Here is a 17,094-nt window from a genome sequence, read left to right as displayed (position 1 = left end):
CCCCTATTTTAGCAGTATTTTCTTAAAGCTCAGGGGCAAGGCAAATGCAGGATTCTGTTTTGTTTTGTTGTCCAGAATGGGAATGAAAATTATCATCTATAGGGTAGGTGGTAATGAGATGGAAGAGATATTTTGATCTTTTGTTTTGTTGTCCAGACCTGAAACCAGAAACTGTGTGTGTGTAAGTGTTAAAAAAAATGAAGTGTACCCTATCAAAATTTTAAATGTACAGTACACTATTGTTTACTAGATACACTTCATTGTAGAGCAGATCTCTAGAACTTTTTCATCTTATATGACTGAAACTGAGTACCCATTGAACAATGCCCCATTTCTAACCCCTCCAGCCCCTGGCAACCACCATTTTACTTAACTGATTCTGTAAGTTTGACTACTTTAGATAATTCATATAAGTGGAATCATGCAGTATTTGTCCTTTCATGACTGGTTTGGTTTATTTCACTTGGCCTTTTTTTTTTTTTTTTTTTTTTTTGATACGAGGTCTCACTGTGTCACCCAGGTTGGAGTGCTGTGGTGAGGTCATAGCTCACTGCAGCTTGAACTCCTGGGCTCAAGTAATCCTCCCTCCTCAGCTTCTTGAGTAGCTGGAATCATAGCTGCATGTCTCTATGCCTGGCTTAAAAAAGTTTTGTTTTGTTTTTGGTGCAGACTGGGTCTTGTTTTGTTGCCCAGGCTGGTCTCAAACTCCTGGCTTCAAGTGATCCTCCTGCCTTGGCCTCCTGAGGTTCTGGGATTATAAGTGTGAGCCACCCCGTCCAGCTGACTTACCCTAATTCTTAAGGATCATTCACATTGTAGCCTACGACAGAATTTCCTTCTTTTTTAAGGCCGCATTGTTCCATTGTATTTATATCCCACATTGTCTTTATTCGGCCATTGATGGACATTTAGGTTGTTTGCAATTCTTGGCTATTGTGAATAATGCTACTAGGAACATGGGAGAGCAAATATCCCTTTGGGATCCTGTTTTCAATTCTTTTGGATAAATACCCAGAAGTGGGATTGCTGCATCATATGGTAGCTCTATTTTTTTTTTTTTTTGAGACGGAGTCTCGCTCTGTCACCCAGGCTGGAGTGCAGTGGCGCAATCTCGGCTCACTGCAAGCTCCGCCTCCCGGGTTCATGCCATTCTCCTGCCTCAGCCTCTCCGAGTAGCTGGGACTACAGGCACCTGCCACCACGCCTGGCTAATTTTTTGTATTTTCAGTAGAGACGGGGTTTCACCGTGGTCTCGATCTCCTGACCTCGTGATCCTCCTGCCTCGGCCTCCCAAAGTGCTGGGATTACAAGCGTGAGCTACCGCACCTGGCCTGGTAGCTCTATTTTCAATTCTTTGAGGAGCCTTCATATTGTTTTCCGCAGCTGCTTGACCATTTTACATTCCCACCTTTAGCGTTCAAGGGTTCCAGTTTCTCCACATCCTTGCCAACACTCGTTATTTCTTGTTTTCGTAACTGATATTACTGATTTTATTGAAAAGATTACAGAAAATTTTGAGTTATAAGTAGACGATTTTAAAGTAGAGTATAAAGCTTAGAAAATTGTGAGGAATTGAATATGAGGCTTCAGATGGACTATAATTACATATATGCACTGCCCCAATTTTTTTTATACAAATTATAGAAATATCTGCATTGCTTCAAAATTTATATAACTATAGGTTTGAAATATGTCATGCACTTTATACAAAATTTTATCTATTATGATAATGGTTGTACAACATCATGACTGTACTTAGTGCCAGTGAATGATACACTTAAAAATGGTTAAAATCTTAAATCTTATTTACATTTTACCACAATTTTTAAAAATGCTCCCAAAATTGTGTCTATTAAAAGTCTCTGGCCAGGCGTGGTGGCTCACCTGAGGTCAGGAGTTTGAGACCAGCCTGGCCAACATGGTGAAACCCCGTCTCTACTAAAAATACAAAAATTAGCCGGGCGTGGTGGTGGGTGCCTGTATTCCCAGCTACTCAGGAGGCTGAGACAGGAGAATTGCTTGAACCTGGAAGGTGGAGGTTGCAGTGAGCCGAGATCATGCCACTGCACTCCAGCCTGGGGGACCGAGTGAGACTGCATCTCCAAAAAAAAAAAAAAAAAAAAAAAAAAAAAAAAAGTCTCTGGTAAACACCTTGTCCCTTCAAATCCTAAAAGCCACCATTTGCATAATTGCTGAGTGTAAGTGAAAGAATAGGATTTATTATGTAGTATGAAGTTCATCTCTATGAACTTCATTTCTGACCATTTCCTGGTGCCAGTCAATAGATGTGGCAGTTGTTACTGAGCATCCTTGAACCTCCTTTTAGATAACGGAAGTCAGGGACAGTCACGTAGTCTTCTACTGCCTCTGCTCAGCTGAGAGCATTGTAATATGTTTTCTTCCCCATGCAAACCACCAAACGGTGTGTTTGTGTATGTACAAGTGCATATACATATATTTAATCCTGATTAACAAGACACTGAAGAAAGCAAGCAGCTGTGTTCTGTATTGCTTTAAGCATTTAGTACAGGAAAAGAGGCATTTCTGCAGGTGAATAGTTTTATAAATATAACTCATCCTGTTTCACTGCTGTAGCTACATATGTAGGAGTAAACCTACAGGAGGTCAAGCAGCATGTAACTAGGAAACTCCTATATTTAGTTTAGAAAAATTAGTCATGATACTTCGCAGAGACTTCTGGAAGAAAATTAATTAGCATTATATTCGAAAGGAATTTAGGATGGGGGAATGAATAGGTCTTTGCATCAACATATGTGCTGTGATTGAAAGGCAAATAAAAACTAGTCAGGGCTTGGTGACTTTTCTTCCCTAATAAGGGCAATGTTCATGATATTTTAATTGAAAAACGTTAAGAAAAAAGTTACAAAGAATATCCCAATTTTAAAAAGTTGTATATACGTATGTGTTCCAAAATGTAAACAGTAGTAACTTTTGGGTGATGTGATTATATATTTTGTACTTTTTCTACATCTTCTCTAATTATATATAATATTTAGCTTTTTTTTTTTTTTTTGAGACAGGGTCTCACTCTGTTGTCTAGGCTGGAGAGCAGAGGCGCAAATAGGGCTCACTGCAGGCCGGACCTCCCTGGGCTCTGGTGATCCCCCCACTTCAGCCTGCTGAGTAGCTGGGACTACAGGCACACATCACCATGCCTAGTTAATTTTTGTATTTTTTGGTAGAGAGGGGGTTTCACCATGTTGCCCAGGCTGGTCTCAACTCCTGGGCTCAAGGGATCTGCCCACCTCAGCCTTCCAAAATGCGGGGATTGCAAGTGTGAAACACTGTGCCTGGCCTTAGCACTTTTCTTATAAGAAAATAAAAATTATATATATATATAGCAAATGAAATGTTATTCCCTTTGCAGGGGTGGGAGGTGTACTTGAAATGTTTTCTTTTTTTTTTTTTTTTTTTTTTGAGACAAAGTTTCACTCTTGTCACCCAGGTTTGAGTGCAATGTTGCCATCTCAACTCATTGCAACCTCTGCCTCCCAGGTTCAAGCAAGTCTCCTCCCTCAGCCTCCCAAGTAGCTGGGATTACAGGTGCCTGCCACCATGCCTGGCTAATTTTTGTATTTTTAGTAGAGACGGGGTTTCCTCATGTTGGCCAGGCTGGTCTCGAACTCCTGACCTCAGGTGACCCAACCGCCTCAGCCTTCCAAAGTGTTGGGATTACAGGTGTGAGCCACTGCACCTGGCCAAAATGTTTGTTGTTTACATCAAATTTTCTTTTCTTTTTCTTTTTTTTGAGATGTAGTTTTACTCTCGTTGCCCAGGCTGGAGTGCAATGGCGTGGTCTTGGCTCACTGCAACCTCCGTCTCCTGAGTTCAAGAGATTCTCCTGCCTCAGTCTCCCGAGTAGCTGGGATTACAGGGGCCCGCCACCACACCCGACTAGTTTTTGTATTTTTAGTAGAGATGGGGTTTCATCATGTTGGCAAGGCTGGTCTCAAACTCCTGACCTCAGGTGATCTGCCTGACTCGGCATCCCAAAGTGCTGGGATTACAGGTGTGAGCCACTGCGCCCGGCCCAAATTTCCTTTCCATGGATGAATGGTGATGATAACAACCATCCACAGCCTAGGAAAAAAGTCATAATTTAAGTATTCTAGCCTAGAAATACAAGCTGTCAAACTAGTGGGCAAGCTAAGAGGCTTAGAGTTACTGATGCAATTATTATATAAAAAGAATATGCAGCAGTCAGAGAAAATCTTTAGCCAAGTGAATAGATAGTACAACTATACTGCATACACATTCTAGAAGAGAAGAATATGGAGAAGAACCAGAGATCATACTTTCTATATGTAAAATCAAGTAGATCGTAGGCTTAGAGGTTTCATTTATATCAGCAACTAATTTATGTGTGTCTGTATTATTCAACGTAGGATCATTATAGATATGAGGCATTTTAACACTGCAGATGATTTTTCAGTATGATCTGAGGTGGTATAGTCATATATGCACTTGATCTTGCTTCTTTTCTCATAGCTAAAATAAACTCTAGGGTTGGGCATTAAAAACTATGGTTTTAAGCATTTAGTTTCTATTGTATTTAGAAATAAATTTCACAAAATAACAATGTAACTGGTGTGGTTATTAATTATTAATTAAGAACGAAGCCAATTTTATGTGTGTACCTGAGTAAATTTATAAAGCAAACTCCTTAGCAAAATATTGTCAAGCTCCCTGTATTCAAACTAAGTCAAAATACTAAAAGTCTCTGTATCTTGGAGACCAACTGAAATATGTTCATTTTCACAACCAGCTCCCAAAAACGTGTCATAATTAAGAATTGAAAATGATTGCTACTGTGTGAACATATCTAATTACTGGGAATTTACTCTGATCAGCTTTGGTTCTGAAGTTGCTATGTCTCTGGATTTAGTAATTTTGCATTAATTCACTGTACTGCAATGAATGGGTCTGTGATGATTCAGGTACAAGATTGAGACAGTGGATAGGTAGGTATTCAGAATTTTTTTCTTTTTTTTTGGAGACAGAGTCTTGCTCTGTCGCCCAGGTTGGAGTGCAGTGGTGCAATCTTGGCTCACTGCACCTCCGCCTCCCAGATTCCAGTGATTCTCCTGCCTCAGCCTCCTGAGTAGCTGGGATTACAGGTGCGCACCACCACACCTGGCTAATTTCTGTATTTTTAGTAGAGACAGGGTTTCATCATGTTGGCCAGGCTGGTCTCAAACTCCTGACCTTGTGATCTGCCCACTTCAGCCTCCCAAGGTGCTGGGATTACAGGCATGAGGCACCGTGCCCAGACTAGAATACATGTTTTAAATGTGCCTTTAAGTAACACATAATATAGTTTTAAAAAACAAGGGTGACAATTATTATGGACTAAACAGTCATTATGCTGATGCATAAATTTCAAGACTGAAAAACCACTAGTAAATTATTTCAAAGCTTTACAAAAGACAGTGAATTTTATTCTGTGTCATCTCACAATGCAACTTAATCTTTCTTCTTAGAACCATAATAAATACAAATAACCATACTCAAAGATCTAGCACATCCTTATTCATATGTTTTATAGTGTAGTAACCGGAAAGGAAAGTACTGGCTTTTAAGTCATCCTATAAAACAATTTCAGTTGATAAAACACCTGCCTACTTATTGGCAAAACTACCAGTACTTATGAAGGGTATTTTAATGCTCAGCTGCACTATTGAGGTGTGAATGCAGCTAAGTTTGCACTTGTTAGTCTATAAGATGGTCCAAGCATCTACAAATTGCCTTGAAAATAGGAATGGTATCTTCTGGATCAAATGAAAACTTTACATTTTGTGAAAATGAGGATCAAAAGGCTGTCAGTATGATTTATTAGAAGCGTTTTGGGCCAGGCGTGGTGGTTCATGCCTGTAATCTCAGCATTTTGGGAGGCTGAGGCTGGAGGACCGCCTGAGCCCAGTTCGAAACCAGCCTGGGCAACATAGGGAGACCCTGTCTCTACAAAAAACAAAAAATTAGCTGGGCATGGTGGTATGCACCTGTGGTCCCAGCTACTCAGGAGGTTGAGGTAGGATTGCTTGAGCCCAGGAGGTTGAGACTACAGTGAGCCATGATCACACCACTGCACTCCAGTCTGGGTGACAAAGCGCGAGACCCTGCCTCAAAAAAACAAAACAAAACAAAAACAACAACAACAACAACAAAAACGGATTCCGAACACCTAAGCAACACATATGGTTACTGTCTTTAAAAATTAATGCATGTGGCCGGGTGTGGTGGCTCACGCCTGTAATCCCAGCACTTTGGGAGGTGGAGGCAGGTGGATCACCTGAGATCGGGAGTTCAAGACCAGCCTGACCAACATGGAGAAAGCCTGTCTCTACTAAAAATAGAAACTTAGCCGGGCATCGTGGCGCATGCCTATAATCCCAGCTACTCAGGAGGCTGAGGCAGGAGAATTGCTTGAACCTAGGAGGTGGAGATTGCAGTGAGCTGAGATCGCGCTATTGCACTCCAGCTGTGTCCACAATTGGTGGGTTCTTGGTTTCATTGACTTCAAGAATGAAGCCGCAGACCCTCGCGATGAGTGTTACAGTTCTTAAAGATGGTTTGTCCAGAGTTTGTTCCTTCTGATGTTCGGACGTGTTCAGAGTTTCTTCCTTCTGTTGGGTTCATGGTCTCGCAGGCTTCAAGAGTGAAGCTGCAGACCTTCACGGTGAGTGTTACACAGCTCTCAAGGCGGTGCCTCTGGAGTTGTTCATCCCTCCTGGTGGGGTCATGGTCTCACTAGCCTCAGGAGAGAACTGCAGACCTTCGTGGCCAGTGTTACAGCTCATAAAGGCAGTGCGGACCCAAGGACTGCGCAGCAGCAAGATTTATTGCAAAGAGCAAAAGAACAAAGCTTCCACAGCCTGGAAGAGAACCTCAGCGGGTTGCCACTGCTGGCTCTGGCAGCCTGCTTTTATTCCCTTATCTGGCCCCACCCACATCCTGATTGGTCCATTTTATAGAGAGCTGATTGGTCCATTTTGACAGGGTCTGTTTTGATTGGTCTGTTTTACAGAGAGCTGATTGATGCATTTACAATCCCTGAGCTAGACACAAAATTTCTCCAAGTTCCCACTAGATTAGCTAGACACAGAGCACTGATTGGTATGTTTACAAACCTTGAACTAGACACAGGGTGCTGATTGGTGTGTTTACAAACCTTGAGCTAGGCTCAGAGTGCTGATTGGTGTATTTACAATTCCTTAGCTAGACATAAAGGTTCTCCAAGTCCCCACCAGATGAGCTAGATACAGAGTGCTGATTGGTGCATTTACAAACCTTGAGCTAGACACAGGGGGCTGATTGGTGTGTATACAATCCTTTAGCTAGACATAAAGGTTCTCCAAGTCCCCACTAGATTAGCTAGACACAAAGCACTGATTGGTGCATTTACAAACCTTAAGCTAGACACGGGGCTGATTGGTGTGTATACAATCCTCCAGCTAGACATAAAAGTTTTCCAAGTCCCCACTAGACTCAGGAGCCCAGCTGCCTTCACCTAGTGGATCTGCCTGCCAGTCCCACGCCATGTGCCTGCACTCCTCAGCCCCTGGGTAGTGGATGGACCAGGCGCCGCGGAGCAGGGGGCAGTGCTCGTCGGGGATGCTCGGGCCTCGCAGCAGCCCACTGCGTTGAGGGAGGCTCGGGCATGGCAGGCTATACAGGTCTCGAGCTCTGCCCCGCGGGGAGGCAGCTGAGGCCCAGCGGGAATTCGAGCTCAGTATTGGCGGGTCAGCACTGCTGGGGGACCTCCGCAGCTGCTGGTCTGGGTGCCAAGCCCCTCACTGCCTGGGGCCAGCAGCACCCAGTCGGCCGCTTGGAGTGTGGGGCCCGCGGAGCCCATGCCCACCCGGAACTCACGCTGGCCCGTGAGCGCCGCACGCAGCCCCGGTTCCCGCCTGCGACTCTCGGTCCACACCTCCCCGCAAGCCGAGGGAGGTGGCTCCAGCCTCAGCCAGCCCAGAGAGGGGCTCCCACAGTGCAGCTGTGGGCTCACTCTGTCACCCAGGCTGGAGTGCAGTGGTACGATTTCGGCTCACTGCAACCTCTGCCTCCTGGGTTCAAGCGATTCTCCTGCCTCAGCCTCCCGAGTGGCTGAGATTACAGGCACGTGCCACCAAACCTGGCTAATTTTTGTATTTTTAGTAGATATGGGGTTTCAACATGTTGGCCAGGCTGGTCTCTCCTGACCTCAGGGTGATCAGCCCACCTTGGCCTCCCAAAGTGCTGGGATTACAGGCATGAGCCACCTTGCACAGCCCAAATCATACAGTTTGAAATGAAACTTTGCTACAACCAGTCTTTGCTGTAGCACACACATCCACCACTGAACCTATTTGAAATAAAGTTTTTTTTCTTTTTCATGATTCATCTTTGAGTAGCTCCAGGCTGAAGGACCGAGGTACCAGTAAAAACTTAAAGGCACAAATTCTCCTTGAAGACCTTCTCCCTTTTCTTTGTCCCCATATTTTATGTTGCTTTGTCTTTGAAATTTTTCATGAAAAGGAAATTAATGGGTTCAAATGAAATTGTCCTTTAGAGCATGAGTACTTGTTTCCATGGACAAATCTTTTTCTCCCCTTGCTCTTCCTGGCCTGAAACATAGGAAACCAGAGTCAGAAATTATCTCCCTCTCCCTGTGATGCCTTGAGATTTTTTCTGCATTGTTTTATGCCTGAAATCCAATAGTCCTCCTCCATTGGAAAATACTGTTATACCAAATAATTCTAGATGAGTAACAAAGATCTTTCTAGGCCTTCATTTTATGTTTTTTTCTTAACTGTTTTATTATCATGACACAGATTGTAATATTACTAATTTTTGGACGTTTCAAAGGGTCAAGAAGTAAAAGATGTTGGAAAGCAATGAGTGAGTCCTTTTAACTTATTCCCCATGTCCCTATACTTACTTCCTGTGCTTTATCTTTTTTTTGGGGGGGGGATGGAGGCTCGCTCTGTCACCTAGGCTAGAGTAAAGTGGCACGATCTGGGCTCACTGCAACCTCTGCCTCCTAGGTTCAAGCGATTCTCCTGCCTCAGCCTCCTGAGTAGCTGAGATTACAGGCACGTGCCACCACACCCATCTAATATTTATATTTTTAATAGAGACGGGGTTTCACCATGCTGGCCAGGCAGGTCTCAAACTCCTGACCTCAGGTAATCTGCCCGCCTTGGCCTCCCAAAGTGCTGGGATTACAGGTGTGAGCCACTGTGCCCGGCTTATTTTTCTTTATGTTTTTGCTTCGTAAGAGGTTCTGTTAAGCAGTGATTCCCAACTCTCACTGACATTAGAATTGCTGGCGAAGCTTTAAAAATAAAATGCCCCACAGAGATTCTGATTTAATTGGCTTGGAGTAGAATTCAGGCACTGATATCTTTAAAAACTCCCCAGTGTTGAGAAACAAATTTAGAGAGTTGAGAAGTAGGTATGTTAAATTACAGAATCTTACTGAGTTTTGGTAGTCTGATAATACAATTTGCTTTGCTTTGCTTTTCTTAAATTTGCATTGAGATGGGATTTGAAGCATATTGTGCTCTTTTGAATGCTGAAGTTGCATTGTAGAAGTTTAGAAGCTCTGGCTATGGGTTATCTAAGATGATGTTTTGAGGAGGCATATTAATGTTATATACTTGGCTGACTTTTTTTTTTTTTTTTTTGAGACAGAATCTCGCTCTTTTGCCCAGGCTGGAGTGCAGTGGCGCTATCTCGGCCCACTGCAAGCTCCGCCTCCTGGGTTCACGCCATTTTCCTGCCTCAGCCTCCCCAGTAGCTGGGACTACAGGCCTGCCACCGCGCCTGGCTAATTTTTTGTATTTTTAGTAGAGATGGGGTTTCACCGTGTTAGCCAGGATGGTCTCAATCTCCTGACCTCGTGATCCGCCCACCTCGGCCTCCCAAAGTGCTGGGATTACAGGCGTGAGCCACCGCGCCCGGCCACTTGGCTGACTTTTAAGGTTGTGTTGTAGCATGAGGAACACAAATAAAACAATTCTAAATTAAAAAAAAAAAGTTTGAAGTGCCTGTGGGACATCCAGTTAAAGAAGTCTAGATGGTAGGTAGTAGATATCAACATCTGAGAGAGATCCAGGGTAAAGATACAAATTTATGAGTTGTCACCATAGATTGGTCATTAAAGCCATGGGCTTGGTTGATATGTGAGAAGAGAAGAAAAAGAAACAGAGAAGAACCTTGAGGAGCACAAATATTTAAGAAATGGGCATAAAAAGAGGAGATTATATTGCAGGAAGGCAACATGGTATAGACCAACTAGGAGGAGAGGTGAGAGATCACAGTGGCTCAGGAAAAAGTGGCGGCAGCAGATATTTATGTATTTAGAGACAAGGTCTCTCTCTGTCACACAGGCTGGAACACAGTGGCTCAATCATGGCTCACTGCAGCCTCGTCCTCCTGGGCTAAGTGATCTTCCCACCTCAGCCTCTTGAGTAGTTGGGACTACAGGTGCATGCCACCACACCCAGCTATTTTTTTTTTCTTTCTTTTTTTTTTTTTTGAGATGGAGTTTTCACTCTTGTTGCCCAGGCTGGAGTGCAATGGTGCAATCTCAGCTCACTGCAACCTCCGCCTCCCGGGTTCAAGTGATCCTCCTGCCTCAGCCTCCCAAGTAGCTGGCATGCACCACCACACCCGGATAATTTTGTATTTCTAGTAGAGACGGAGTTTCTCCATGTTGGTCAGGCTGGTCTCGAACTCCTGTCCTCAGGTGATCCGCTTGCCTTGGCCTCCCAAAGTGCTGTGATTACAGGCATGAGCCACCTCGCCTGGCCTTATTTTTTTTCTTTTTGATAGCGATGGAGTCTCCTTATATTGCCCAGGCTGGTCTTGAACTCCTGGGCTCAAATGGTCTTCCCACTTGGGCCTCTCATGGTGTTGGGATTACAGGCGTGAGCCACCACACCCAGCAAAGAGATATTTAGATTTAGTGATGGAGCAGATGTGAGGGAGGAGGGAGAAAAAGAAATCAAGGATGACTCATGTTTTTCTGACCTAAACATTTTGGTGGTTGGAGGTATGATTTCCTGAACTCAATTTCCTGATCATTTCCTAAACATGAAAGAAAAGCAGGAGATAAAGTTGGAATTTAGCATGTTAATTTAGATGCCTTTGAGACATCCAAGTAGGTATTTGTTTCATTGGGTAGATATTTATTGATTACCTATTCTAAGTCAGGCACTGTGTTTCAAACTGGATATTCATCTGGCAGGTACTTGGGTCTGTAACTGTCTGGCTTGAGGTCTCAGCTGCAAGTGTACATTTGAGTTGTCAGCATTCAAATGGCATTTGAAGCTATACGAATAGATGAGATCACATAGGAAGAGTGAGTAGAGTAAGAAGAGGGCTTAGGATCCAACCTGGGGAACCCCAACATTGATGAGTAAAGGAGATTGAGAGTGATCAGAGAGGTAGGAGAAAACCAGGTTACTATGGTATCCAGACCATGAGAGGAGAGAATTTTGAGGAAGACTGTGTAGTCAACAGGGCCAAATAATGTCAAGAAATCAAGTATAAAAAGGATTGAAAACTTTCCACTGGATTTAGTGGCAAGGAAGTCATTAGTTATCTCAATGAAGATGAATTTCTGAAATTGGAATTGCTGGGTCAAAAGATGTTTAATAAATATTGCCAAATTGCTCTCCAAAAAAAGTTTATAACAATTTATACTCCTTCCAACGGCATATGAGGGTATGTGTTTCCTCATACCCTCACTAATGAATATTATAAGTCTTAATCTTTGCCCAACGGATTGAGAGAAATAATGTCTCATTGTTATCTGAATGTATGTTTTTCTTTTTCTTTTTTTTTTTTGAGATGGAGTTTTGCTCTTGTCGCCCAGGCTGGAGTGCAATGGCGCACTCTTGGCTCACTACAACCTCTGCCTCCCGCCTTCAAGCAATTCTCCTGCCTCAGCCTCCCAAGTAGCTGGGATTACAAGCATGTGCCACTGTGCCCGGCTAATTTTGTATTTTTAGTAGAGGCGGGGTTTCTCCATGTTGATCAGGCTGGTCTCGAACTCCTGACCTCACGTGATCCACCTGCCTCGACCTCCCAAACTGCTGGGATTACAGGCATGAGCCACGGCGCCCAGCCTGAATGTCCATTTCCTTGCTGATTTGTGAGGCAGCATATATTTTTGTCTGTTTATTGGCCATTTGTTTTTCTTCTAGGAATTATCAGGTCATTTTCCATTTGTCCATTTTTTAACCAGAGCATTTTATCTTTTTCTGACTGATGTTTAAGAGCTCTTCAGATTATTAAGGTTAGTGAGCCTCTGCATATGACACATGTATCTTTCTACATTTTTTAAATTGTTCTTTTAATTATTCTTATGGCTTGAGGTGAACTCTGAGGTTATCTCCCTCCCGCAGTGTTGCCAGGTGGACCCTGTGTACCGCATGCATTGCTGTAGATGCTTGCTCACTGAAGAGGAATTCCTGTTCATTAGTGTTTTAGGAACCTGTTACATTCAAGGATGTGGCCATGGACTTCACCAGGGAGGAAGGGGGCAACTAGACTATGCACAAAGGGCCTTGTACAGAGAAGTGATGCCGGAGATCCATGGCAACCTGGTCGTAGTGGGTGAGGACAACTACTCTTTGGAGAATTCTGTTTTCCTTGGTTGTAAAAAGCTGTGGACTCTTAAAGTGTTTAACAAAGCTAGGGCTTGAGATTCAAATATCAGAATTTCCAAATCGTGACTGAAGAAATAAAATGCTTCTATCTAAGTAAAAACTCAAGTTTCAGGGCCAGACGTGGTGGCTCACTCCTGTAATCCCAGCACTTTAGGAGGCCAGGGCAGAAGGATTTCTTGAGCCTAGAAGCCTAGACGCTGTCTCTACAAAAAAATTAAAAATTAGCTGAGCGTGTTGGCACATACCTGTAGTCTCAGCTACTTGGGAGGCTGTGGTGGGAGGGTTGCTTGAGCCCAAGAGTTTGAGGTTTCAGTAAGCTATGATTGTGCCACTGCACTGGACCTGGGTGACAGAGCAAGACCCCCACCATCCCCTGAAAAAAAACCCTCCAAGTTTCTACATCCCTATTTGTTTTCTTTTCTTCTTTTTCTTTCCTTCCTTCCTTTCTTTTTCTCTTTCTTCTTTCTGTTCTTTCTTCCTTCTTTCCTGAAATAAATATCCTTGTACTTTTGAGTATTTGTTCCAGTATCTCTATAGGATAAATCTCTAGAAGAGGAATTGATGGATCAGAGATTTATATATTCACTCTACTATAAATTTGCCCCCTGAGAAGTTTGAATTAATTTCTATTCTTGTCATGGGAGTTCCCGTTCTCCACACTCTCACAACTCCTAATCTTTTTACTCTTCACCTACCTAAAGAGTGGGGAAAATACTATCTTACTATCTTTTGATTTGCCCCCTTTCTCTCCCAACTTGTTCTCCCTCATCTTCTCTTTCTCACAATAAAGTGGAAACTGCATCCTTCAAGTTGCCTAGGCCAAAAACCTTGGAGCCACCCCATTTTTCTTTCTCTCTCACCCCCAGATCAATCCATCAGCAAATCTGTCAGCTCTACTATCAAAGTATATTCAGAATCCAACCACTCGTCACCACTTCCACTCTTGTTACCCTAATTAACCCACTGTGCCTCTCTGTCTCCCCCTCCCTTTCTCTCATTTTGAAGAGCCTCCTACGCAGCCTTCCTTACTCTCCACATCCCGGCCTGTTTTACATGTGGCAGTCACTGTGATTGTGTAAAACACTCAGTCAAATCAAAACCTTCTCAAATCAATGTTCTTCAGTTGGCAAATACAAACTAGAGTATATCCATGCCTTGGAATTCTACACAGCATAAAAACAACGAACTATTGATTCACACAACAATTTGGGTAGATTTGAAGGGAATTATGCTAAGTAAAGAAAGGTAATCTCAAAAAGTTACATACTGTGTGATTTCATTTTTATAACATTCCTGAAATGGCCGGGCGCGGTGGCTCACGCTTGTAATCCCAGCACTTTGGGAGGCCGAGGCGGGCGGATCACGAGGTCAGGAGATCGAGACCACGGTGAAACCCCGTCTCTACTAAAAATACAAAAAAATTAGCCGGGCGTGGTGGCGGGCGCCTGTAGTCCCAGCTACTCGGAGAGGCTGAGGCGGGAGAATGGCGTGAACCCAGGAGGCGGAGCTTGCAGTGAGCCAAGACTGCGCCACTGCACTCCAGCCTGGACGACAGAGCGAGACTCCGTCTCAAAAAAAAAAACATTCCTGAAATGACAAAATTATCAAGATGCAGAACAGATTATTGGTTGCCAGGGACTGGAGAGATGAAGTGGGAAGTGAGATGGGTCTGGCTATAAAAAGCGTAGCACAAAGAATCCTTACAATAGAACAGTTCTTTATTTTGTTACACAGTTCTACACAGGTAATAAAATTGAACAGAACTAGATACACACACAAATTAGTGCATATAAAACTGGAGACATTTATAAAGACATACGCACACGTATGTTTATTGCGGCACTATTCACAATAGCAAAGACTTGGAACCAACCGAAATGTCCAACAATGATAGACTGGATTAAGAAAATGTGGCACATATACACCATGGAATACTATGCAGCCATAAAAAAGGATGAGTTCATGTCCTTTGTAGGGACATGGATGAAGCTGGAAACCATCATTCTCAGTAAACTATTGCAAGGACAAAAAACCAAACACCACATGTTCTCACTCATAGGTGGGAATTGAACAATGAGAACACATGGACACAGGAAGGGGAACATCACACACCGGGGCCTGTTGTGGGGTGGGGGGAGGGATAGCATTAGGAGATATACCTAATGTTAAATGACGAGTTAATGGGTGCAGCATACCAACATGGCACATGTATACATATGTAAGTAACCTGCACGTTGTGCACATGTATCCTAAAACTTAAAGTGTATAAAAAAAAAACAAAACTGGCGACATTTGAATGAGGTCTGAATTGGTAACATCATCTTACATGTAAATCAAATTATAAAAATTAGATTTGAAAATATATTTATTCTATAGAAATTTTAGAAAATACAGATGCTTAAAAATAAAATGTAGGATGGAATTTCACTAAATGTATTCTCTTAAAAAATGAAATATTGGCTGGGCGTGGTGGCTTATGCCGGTAATCCCAGCACTTTGTGAGGCCAAGGCGGGCGGATCACCTGAGGTCAGAAGTTTGAGGCCAGCCTGGCCAACATGGTGAAACCCCGTCTCTACTACAAATACAAAAATTATCCAGGCATGGTGGTGCATGCCTGTAGTCCCAGCTACTCGGGAGGCTGAGGCAGGAGAATTGCTTGAACCCAGGAGGCAGAGGTTGCAGTGAGCAGAGATCATGCCAATGCACTCCAGCCTGGGCAACAAGAGTGAAACTCCATCCCAAAAAAAAAAAAAAAGGAATATTATTCAGCCCTAAAAAGAAATGAGCTATCAAGCCATGAAAAGACATGGAGGAACTTTAAATGCATATTACTAAGTGAAAGAAGCCAAACTAAAAGGCTACATGTACCGTATGATTCCAGGTATATGACAGTCTGGAAAAGGCAAAACCATGGAGAAAGTAAAAATATCAGTGGTTTCCAGTGTTCAGTGGGGAGGGAGGATGAGTAAGCAAAGCACAGAAGATTGTTAGGGCAGGGAAATATTCTTTATGATACTAAGATGGTGGAGACATGTCATTCATTATATATTTGTCAAAGCCCACAGAATGTGCAACACCAAGAATGAAGCTTAGTGTTAACTATGGATGTTGAGTGATGTGTGGGTGTAGGTTCAGCAGTTGTAACAAATGTACCATTCTGGTACAGGAAGTTGACAGTGAGGGAGGTATGCATGTGTGGGGGCAGGGTGTATATGGGAAACCTACTTTCTTTTTTGAGATGGAGTTTCGCTCTTGTCACCCAGACTGGAGTGCAATGGTGTGATCTTGGCTCACTGCAACCACCACCTCCCAGGTTCAAGCGATTCTCCTGCCTCAGCCTCCCAAGTAGCTGGGATTACAGGCACGCGCCACCACGCCCAGCTAACTGTTCTGTATTTTTAGTAGAGACGGGGTTTCACCATGTTGGCCAGACTGGTTTTGAACTCCTGACCTCAAGTGATCCGCCTGCCTCAGCCTCCCAAAGTGCTGGGATTATAGGTGTGAGCCACTACGCCCAGCCAAGATTACCTCTTTATCTTTAAAGAGGTTTTGCAAAATCCTCAGAGGCAGAAAAATGTCCTGCCATTTCACTAAATGTATCTAAGCATGAGTTTTTTATGTTTTTCCTAATCAGGACACATTATGCTTCTTTCTTGGTGCTATTTTCTATTTTATTAATTTTTAAAATCTTTACTAAATCCTTCTACTTATTTTAGGGTGTTTTTGTTTGTTTTGGGGTATTTTTGTTTGTTTAGTTTTTAGAGAGACAGGCTCTTTCCCTGTCACCCAGGCAGGACTGCAGTGGCATGATCATAGCTCACTGTAACCTTGAACTACTGGGCTCAAGGGATCCTCCCATCTCAGCCTACCAAGTGGCTAGGACTGCAGGCGCACAGCACCACTCCTGGCTAATTTTTAAATTTTTTTGTTGGGGATAGGGTCTTGCTATGTTGTCTAGGCTGGTCTTGATCTCCTGGCCTCAAGTGATCCTCACATCTTCGCCTCCCAGAGCTCTGGGATTACAGGTGTAAGTCACTGCACCTGGCCTTCTTCTAGAAACTTCTTTTAAGTTTATAATTATTTTTCTAGTTTCTTGAGTTAGAGCTTATTTATTCTTATTTTCTAATAAATGCATTTCACTGAATTAAAATTTCCCTGAATACTTTGGCAGCGTCCTGTCTGGAACAGTTTGGCAACATATATCGAAAGCCTTTAAAATGCTTCTGCCATTTGACTTAGAAATTTTACATCTAAGAACTACATTAAGGAAATAATCAGATGAATTATGTATAAAAGGTATATATTACCATGTTATTTTTGGTATTTTTTAAAAAAGGAAAAATTTTACATTACAATAACAGAAATGTTTTTCTGTAAATTATAATATTTATATATGATTCATTGTTCCCTAGCAAG

Source organism: Symphalangus syndactylus, chromosome 12 (assembly GCF_028878055.3).
Source record: "Symphalangus syndactylus isolate Jambi chromosome 12, NHGRI_mSymSyn1-v2.1_pri, whole genome shotgun sequence".
NCBI classification, from domain to species: domain Eukaryota; kingdom Metazoa; phylum Chordata; class Mammalia; order Primates; family Hylobatidae; genus Symphalangus; species Symphalangus syndactylus.
This window is presented reverse-complemented; position numbering follows the sequence as displayed.